The 9,324-nt window shown below is 37.3% G+C and overlaps 1 long non-coding RNA gene across 1 annotated transcript; it reads left to right on the top strand.

The window, feature by feature from the left end:
- The first annotated feature begins 261 nt into the window (after nucleotides 1-261).
- LOC114286613 (uncharacterized) lies at nucleotides 262-1,516 on the top strand. Its single transcript, XR_014343332.1, has 2 exons — nucleotides 262-351; nucleotides 1,208-1,516. It is a non-coding gene; the product is annotated as an uncharacterized LOC114286613 (long non-coding RNA).
- Nucleotides 1,517-9,324: the final 7,808 nt, after the last annotated feature.

Genomic DNA, 9,324 nt, shown 5'->3' with positions numbered 1-9,324 from the left:
GGGCCTATTAAAGCTACACAAGATGGAAATATTTTTGTATTTAAGCAAAAAGTACGTGGAATAAGAGCTGCAATTAATGATGTGTTGAATTTAAAAGATTTGAAGAAAGCTCGATGGTATGTGTTGAATAATTGTGATGAAGTTCAACCGTATGTGAGATAAGTAAACCACCATATGAATATATTCACTAGAAAATTTTTCTTTTTGAATTCTACTATTTTTAGAACTATATGTGCCAAATAATGTTGTGTAATAATTTATAGGCAATACATGGATGAACTTGAGAGACAAGGTTTGAGGAATGTGCAAGAGAGGCTAAAATCAGAGTTCCACACATGGTTTCTAAAATACGTAAGTGCTATAAAATTTTAACCTTATTAGCATCTGAAAAATTTACCAGTGAATTAGGGATTGTCACTATGTAATTTGCCCCACAAAATGTTCCATCGTGGACTGATATTAGCGAAGAGGATAAAGAAACATTGATTGCATACCTTTAGGTAAGTGGTACAACTGCTGAGATTTAGATTGGCTAAGTTTGTTCTGTGGAAATCAAATCAAATCAAGTATCCTTCATACAATTACAAAGTCACTTTATGTTCTACACTTCGAATTACAATTACATATAAAATAGGCAATAATGCTACAACTTCATAATAAAAAATTTAGATAAGTTTTAGAATTTTAAATTAATGATTAAGATTCATTTAGCCTTTATTTAGGATGAATTTTTTTAGTCTGATTTTTTGATAGCAACAGAGTTTATTTATTGTGCTGTTGTGGTGTATTTGCAATTCATTTCTTCGTCATACCAAAACAGGCATAGTTGCACAGAGATATAATGATTTAATATTTGGGTTAATGGGTGTGAATTATGATTGTTGCATATGGAATAAGTACAGGAACTTGGAGTAGATAATAGATATAAAAGGGATGTGTTCAGAAATGGAAAATGAAGTTTTTAATGTAGTTTAGTTTAGTACATACGTGAATTGTCTAGTTATATTTCCTCTACTTTGTCTTATTGTCTTGCTAATGTGGTGGTTATGATCTGGCAGATTGAAATTTAAATGCGCACTTTAATATCAAGGGTTGTTTAGAAATGTAACTAATGCATAGCTTAGCATCAATAAGGCTTTAACTCAAGCACAACACATAGCTTCCCTTGAATGAAAAAAGTCTGTTCTAAGATCTCAATTCTATGCAGGTTCTGCAAGCTTGCGTTGATTTGAAGGCTTGGGAGCTCTTTGCGAGATTTTGAATGACATTTCAATGAAGCCCTTGAGAAGAAGATGTGATGAGTTGTTTTGTTCTGTAGGTAGATATAACTCCAATTTACAATCTGTTCATTGAATAGTTGAATGCTACAAGCAATGCTTATGGCACTGGCCTTATAAATTGGCAATGATACTTTTGAAATATCTATCAGTTTATGATATACAATGCAGATATTATGTACTAATGAATTAGAGCAAGGTATTTGTTTGTCATTGAAATATCTTTTGATTAAGCCTCATTAAATGTGATGAGCACTTTTTTTTTTTTTTTTTGGTTGAATTTTAATTTGAAGATGAATAGATAGTCTAGTGATGTGTTTGATATTTTCTGTTTGGTTGTTGAGAAATCAAGAAAGGAATATAAGTTGATATTCAAACTAGTATTTTGAGAGTAATTGTTACAAAATCAAAAAGCCACCAAAAAAAGCAAAAAATATTATCAAACTTTTGGAGACCGATTTTAGTTGTTTCAGAAAAATTAGAACCTTGCAAAACTAAAACTTTTAGCCACCACTTTCACTTATCCCAAAAACTAAAATTTTTAGAGACCAATTTGTGTTGTCTCAAAAATTATTTTTTTTTCTCCATAACTATTTCTTTTGCCTTGGACTGTTATTAGACTTTTAAAAACAAATTTCAAAACTTTTTGCAACCACCTATTTTTGTCTCTAAAAGTCTATTTATAGTGACAAATGCAAAATTTTGTCTCTAAAAGTCATTTTTTGGCTTTTCCGGACGGGCCATTTGAGACAAATTTCACGACGGAGAAAATTAGTTGGCTAAAGTTTTTCCTAACAAATAGTACACTTTTAGGGAAGGAATAAATTTGTCCCTAAAAACTTGATTTCTTGTGGTGACAAATTATCCTAATTTAGTAAAAAAAATACATAACATTTGTCATAAAAATACATAAAATGTATATATATAATTTAAAAAAAAAAAAAAAAAATGTGTAACAAAGTTGCAAAGGCCTGCCAAGAATGCTTTTGGAAGGAAAAATGGCTTTGTTTGGGCTTATTTGTTGTGAGACTCTAGTTGTATTTGTTGTTCAGTAGTTGATAGGGCCGAGGTGAATGGTTACCAAAGCCCAAATTCAACTAGCAGTGGCCCAAGAGAACATTTTTTAAGCAGCCCATAAAGTTTTTTGCAACATGAGCTCTTAAATGGACCCGTAACTTGGCATTAAAGGAAAGTCCCACTCCATTCTCCTTTCACAATTATGTTAAATTTTCTAACTTGGAAAAATAAAAACAAATAAAAGAAGAGACTCTATAACCAAACAAAAATACGATGTACCCAAGAAGAAAACCGCTCATAAAACTGCACATAATTTAATCTATAGTGTTGTGTGCCACATTTAAAATAAATTTAATTCACACATTTTAAATTATAAATATTTTCTAAAATAATTTTCTTGGTATCTGAAAAGAGACAAAACGATCAAGTAGAGTAATATTGATACCCCCATATTGGGCCTCTCATACTCCCTTGTGAAAATAACTTACAAAGAGATTAAGTAGAGTAATATTGATACCCCCATATTGGGCCTCTCATACTCCCTTGTGAAAATAACTTACAAAGAGATTAGCTTAAATATTTGAATTTACCGTTAACTTTTGAATAATGTTAGATGTACTAATTAATATATTAACTAATATACTAATAGATGATGTAATATAATTTTAAAAATTTTAAATATTTATAATTTGTATAATAAGTGACATCAGTAATAATAACATAATACTAATTGATATATTAGTATATAAATTAATAGGTACATATAACACTACCGCTAACTTTTAGATTATAAGCAACACACAAGTTATCAAATCAATAGCATTATTTTTATTTAAATTGTGTTATAAATATTTGTTTTTATTAGCTAATAGACTTCGTAGGAAAACTCAAAATTTTGTCTTTTTTTTTCTTAGACGAGCTTAAAATTTTAATTAAGGCCCAGTCATCAGATCTATAGTTAGACTGAGGGTAATGGCATTATTTTATTTTTTGGGCATAATTTTGGTCTAGTGAACTGTTTTTAATTTTGAGCTAAAATATATTACTAAATTAATGGTGGGAATTTTCAACACAATTAGGAGTGTAAAATTAGCTCGACGGCTCATGTCGAGCGGCTCTGCCAAAATTCAAAATTTAACTCGCACTAGAAAATTATGTCCAAGCCCAAGCCCAAGCCCAAGCCCAAGCACAGGCCTAGGCTCAAGGGATATTTGGGTCTCAGGCAGGCAGGCTGATGGGTCAGACCAATGAGCTTGGACTTGGGCTTGGGGAGGGCCTAGCAATTTTTAAATATTTTTTAACCAAAAATGACATCGGGTCTCTGTGGGTCGGGTGAGCTGGGCTGGGCTTTAAGTGGAACGATAGGCTGGGGCATGAGCAAGACTCACAAGCCAAGTCGGGCTCCAAAACACACGGCCCAGGCCCAGAATCTCTGGTTGGGCCCACCCGAGCCGCAAGCTCGCGAGCCAGATTTACACCCTTAAACACAATATGATAACACAACTTGTGCTGTTCACAAAATTAGAGGGTTAGAATTGATCATTTTTCGATATAAACATGACTATGACATGACCCAGCAACACATTTATTAAGCGCGTCAGGTTACTATTGAATTTGCGTAACATAAAATTGATACAAATAACACTGTTAATGAACTTAAAAATTTCAATACTAAAGAGTGTCATACCATTCTTTAATAAATGGAGTCAATTGAATATAAAATATTTAAAAATTTTCATTTGTTAATAAAATTTTACTATTAAGCGAGAAAAATGTTTGAAAATTTTTTCAGTAAAATTTTTGAAAAATGTTAAAACAAGCTCCTAAAATTTTATTGACAAATGAAAAATTTTCAATAAAATTGTAGAAAAATGTTAAAATGTAAAGAAAATCTCTATAATTTTCAATTTTTTGAACTTCACAATGTATATAATTAAGGTCTTTGGCCTAATGATTTTATAGCACTAGGTGGTTCAATTTGAAGTAAACCAACACCACACCACTACATATGATTCTCTGAAATTTGGAACTAAACTAAACCAAGAAAATCTTGAAACCAAACCAAAATAAACCATGAAAATGAGATTCGGTTCGATTTGAAATCACGACTTTTATAAATCTTATCATCGTTCACAATATGATGACAACATGCTCTAACATCAAACAACATGTTATCATGTTGCAAACAATAATTAGTTAAATAATTGTTAAGAACTAGTTTTGTCATTGTAGAAGAGCAAAACTTGTGAATATATATGGGCTACTAATAAGAAACTCAAGTGTTCACTATAAGTAACAAATTATATATATATCTATATAATAAACCAGGATGGTTTTTGAAAAATATATAAAATGTATTAGAGATACATTTTAAATCAATGGTCTATATCAATCCTTAGGATATATCAATGACTCAGATCTATGTACTTCCCGTCCAAACATTAGACTTCCACCCATCCACGTCTCCTCTCTCTTCTATCTTTATCTCTCTCTCCCTCTCTCTGTTCTCACCCACGTCTCCTTCTCATTCCCTCTTTATCTCTCTCTCTCCCTCTCTCTTCTTCTTCTTCTTCTTCCCTACTCTCCCTCTTCGCTCGCTCTTGACACTGCTGCTCTTCAGTCTCGGCTCGCAAAGTAAGATTTCTGTCTCTTTTTGTCATATTTATAACCTGAGGTTAGGTTTGATTGTTTATTTGGGTTTATCTGGGTTTATATTGATTGTTTATTTGGGTTTATCTGGGTTTATAACCTGCTTATCAAACAGCTTCTGCGATTGGGGTAAATGATTTCTTTCCTGAGGTTGGGTTTGATTGTTTATTTGGGTTTATCTGGGTTTATATTCATTGTTTATTTGTGTTTGTCTGGGTTTATAACCTGTTTATTGGGGTTTTCAGGCAATTAGTTTTTTGCATATTATTTGTGTCTATACATATGTGTCTGTACGGGAAAGAAATAAACCTTCTCGTATAATCTTGTTGATCAAGTCTGCGCTCCTCTATACATCGTCGCTTTATCACCTGTAAACACAAACGTGAGCTAGCCGGCGGGTGTGTGCCGGAAACCTCTCCGATGCCTAAGTCAGTAAGCTTGACAAATAGACAAAAGCTCTGTGTATTCAGAAAGCAAAGTTGTGTGTTACCTTTCCAAAGGTGATGTTTGTGAGCTTTTATAGGTTTCGTGTGGCACAATCCTCATAGGACTTCTACTCCTCCATGCAGAGTCCTCCTAGGATTCATACTCCTGAAAGATAATGCTTATCCTTCAACACCTCCCTCACTGCTTAAACCAAGTGAGATGGCTTTATCATGGCCGAGCTCCAATATGACCGAAGTAAACATGACTATGCACAGCCGTAGAATAAGCTGGACTAGCTCTTCCTTTTACTGCTCTTACGTCGGCTTCTCATGCACAACCCATGGCGTGGTTAGACCGAACTAACAAGTCATGACCGTGAGCTCGTGTTCTTCATAGCTGTTATTCTCTCTCCAGCTCTTGCCTCTTCATCTGGTAAGCACTGTACATCTTACTTTGTTTTCGTATTTTGTTTTCTGTGTTTTTGCAAAACATATTTTTTCATTTCGCTTTGCTCTGTACTTTTCTGGAAAAAACTTAACAATAGAACACATGAGTACATGTAATATCTTGTAGAAAACTGGTTTTCGATCCAAAATCATGATGCAACCGAACTAGGACACTGTTTAAGCTTAGGTAAAAGTCTAGTCAGTTTACAACCGGACTAACACTTCATGTTTACACCAGTAGTTTTAATAAGTCAAACCACTTCTTGCGTTACCTCAGCCGAGGTAACCAACCGAACTAAGTTTGCACTTAGCATACTGAGATACCTGAATTCCAACCGATCTAGGCCTGGGGGGCTAAACCAGCTTTCTTAGTTTTTTAGACCGAACTCAGAAAGCTGCCCCTAGACGATCAACCGGTCTAGCAAAATCGTTTCCACAACCGAGATATCGAGACGCTTGCCAAGGCCGAGCTAATAAAAACCTTGCTCAAACCGAGCTACCAATCACCTTGCAGAAACCGAGATAGAGCCTGTAACATCCCACAAAGTCGAAGTAGAACTTTTTATCTTGCTTTTAATTTGTAGCACAGCCTAATGATCTGTGCTTAACACCTTTGTTCTTCACTTTGCAGACTTAGGTTGCCCAGGCACTCCTCTGCGCGCTCAACCGAGCTACTGAGCACAATTTTTGTACCGAACTAATTTATTCATAACTTATAAAATAAATGGGGAAGTATAGATTTTTAGTAAATACTCCGGGCGGTCTAGCCGAATTCCGAAAAGATTACAATATACCCGATGACGTCCACCTAATCTTAGCCGAAAAAGATGTCATACCTTGGGGCAATGAAGGCTTTGTCCCCTTCACCCTCTTGTCCATAGTTGAAACCGAACTACGATTTCCAGTCCAACCCTTAATTTGTGAATTTCTTAGGCAAACCAGACTATGCCCAACCCAGCTATCCACCAATTCATACCGTATAATAATGGGAATAGCCGAACTAAATCGCCAAGACAGTCTCAACCTCGGTCTGGCCGAAATCTTTCCCCAATACTCCATTGGTTCGAAGGAAGACGGCTGGGTGTTCTATCTCAAAATACGCCGTCGTCATGAGAAAATAATAAAAAAAACACCGGATAAAGACTTGAATGACGACGATTTTTTCTGGGTGTCTGGGAACTTTGAGGATCACCAAGCCCAGATTCCTGGCCGAAGCATCAATTGGAAAGAAAGAACACCTGGTATAATTACTTCGGTTTTTCTTGTGTGCTTTAGAATATTTCGGTTTTCAATTTTTCAGCCGAACTAACAGTTGTCTTCTTTCGCAGATTCTGCCCACCTCCATTCTCTATACAGCTACCCAAATCTAGCAACCTTGCGCGCTGCACTACGGTATCCAGAACGTAGTTGGGCCAAGCTGCTAAAGTTCGAACCGACCTATAGATACAGCGGCCGCCGAAAAGCGAGAGTAACCGACTTTCTGCTAGAGGAGGTCCCAGAACCGGACCCAACCTTACCAGAAATTAGACTAATCCCACTAACCGCTGAAGAAGAAATGGCCAAAAGAAATAGGGTCAGGGCGCTATTGACCGAAACCAACAGACCCGAAGTACCGCCACCAAGCCAAACGCAACCTGCCGTTGTGGTCCTTTCTTCTCAACAGCCTTCTTTATCACGCCCGTCCAAGCACGCCCGGTCTACCCCAACCGACCAGTGTCTAGTGGACGAGCACGAAACCACGCCTCCACCGATTCCACAACTGGAACCTTCTGACCGGGCTGGCTCTTCCAGGTGGGCACCGAAGCTGAAATTTCAGAACTGCCTTATTCAAGATACCGATTCGGTGGTTGTTGAGAAGGATCACTTGATGGCCTTCAATCTTGCCAAGAGTGTTTGCCTTCCAGCAGACATGGAACACCACCAGAATCTGACCGAGCTAAAGGCCATCTGATCGGCCACTAAATCCATGATGCTGGTATGATGCCCCTTCTCTCTAAATTTTTTTTTTCTAACTTTCAGTTCGGTTTCCTCATTGATTTCTTTCCATTCATTTCAGTCTCTTCAGAAGAGCCAAATTGCCCACCAAAAGGTATTGGAGCTCAGGAAGACGACTAGGCAGGCCATGGCAGAGGTTGAAGAAAAAACAACCGAGCTGAAGAAGTTCCAACAAAGAACGGCCGAGCTAGAGGTTGAGGTAGCTCGTCTATCCGGACTAGTTACCTCGGCTGAAGCTAACAAACAGAAGGCGTTGATCGTAATGAAAGACAAGTACCTTCGTGAGCTAGTCAAGCTTGAAGGGAAAAAGGACGCCGAAATCGCCGAACTGAAGAAGAAGGTCGGTGATGCCAACGCCGAGGGTTTCAAAGAGGCGGAGGGCCTCTACATTCCTCAATGCGAGGGAGAAAAGGACTTATTTCTTAAGTGCAGCTGGAGAAGTGCTGTGGAACAGCTCGGCTGTGGACCCGAAACCGAGGTCTATAATGCTCTGCAGTACTTCATTCCGGCCTCACTAGCGGAATATGCTGCTTCTGTCCAACAACAATTTTTGCAGGGTTCAGATGATGAAGATGAAGAAATTGAGCCAATTGTTACTCCGGTAGTCAACGAGCAAGGCAACGATCAATCAGTTTGGTTGGAGCCAACGGTTGAAGACCTGACTGTTGAGCCGTCGACTGACATCGTTCTGCCTGTTTCTACTAAGACTGATCTTCCATCTGCAACCGGTGTTCAAGTTGATATTGACGCCGACCTTGAAGACCTTTTCACTTGATTCTGTACTTTCTTTTCTTTGTTACTTTTTGCTCTTGTAACCGGGCTATGGCCCCTCATTTGTATTTGCTTTTTGATGAATGAAAATTTTCTTATTTTGAACTCTTACTTCGGTTGATCTGCATGCTTGTACTTGTAATGACTTTTCCATGATCTTTTCACTTCCATGATCTTTTCACTTCCAACTGTTATCTCGGTTTAAATTCCTGTTTGAGCTTGCTTTTCTAATAGCAGTGTGGCCGAGATACTTTAATCTGGTCTCAGCTGAGTAATCTGACTGAGCTACCCAGCCAACCACTCTTTAGCCGATGTCCTTACTTCGGCTAAAGAGTACTGAAAGTTGGTTTAATCCAGCCAACTACTCTTCAACCTTAAACTTACTTCGGCTGAACAATAATAAGAGTTGGTTTCATCCAGCCAACCACTCTTCAGCCTTAAACTTGCTTCGGCTGAAGAGTAACAAAAGTTGGTTTAATCCAGCCAACCACTCTTCAGCCTTAAATTTACTTCGGCTGAAGAGTAACAAGAGTTGGTTTAATCCAGCCAACCACTCTTCAGCCTTAAACTTACTTCGGCTAAAGAGTAACAAGAGTTGGTTTAATCCAGCCAACCACTCTTCGGCCTTAAACTTACTTCGGCTGAAGAGTAACAAGAGTTGGTTTAATCCAGCCAACCACTCTTCAGCCTTAAACTTGCTTCGGCTGAAGAGTAACAAGAGTTGGTTTAATCCAGCCAACCAC

The sequence above is a fragment of the Camellia sinensis genome, chromosome 10, assembly GCF_055761805.1.
Source record: "Camellia sinensis isolate YWXY chromosome 10, ASM5576180v1, whole genome shotgun sequence".
Lineage (NCBI taxonomy): Eukaryota > Viridiplantae > Streptophyta > Magnoliopsida > Ericales > Theaceae > Camellia > Camellia sinensis.
The sequence above is the reverse complement of the archived record's forward strand: the minus strand, read 5'-3'. Positions and strand labels throughout refer to the sequence as shown.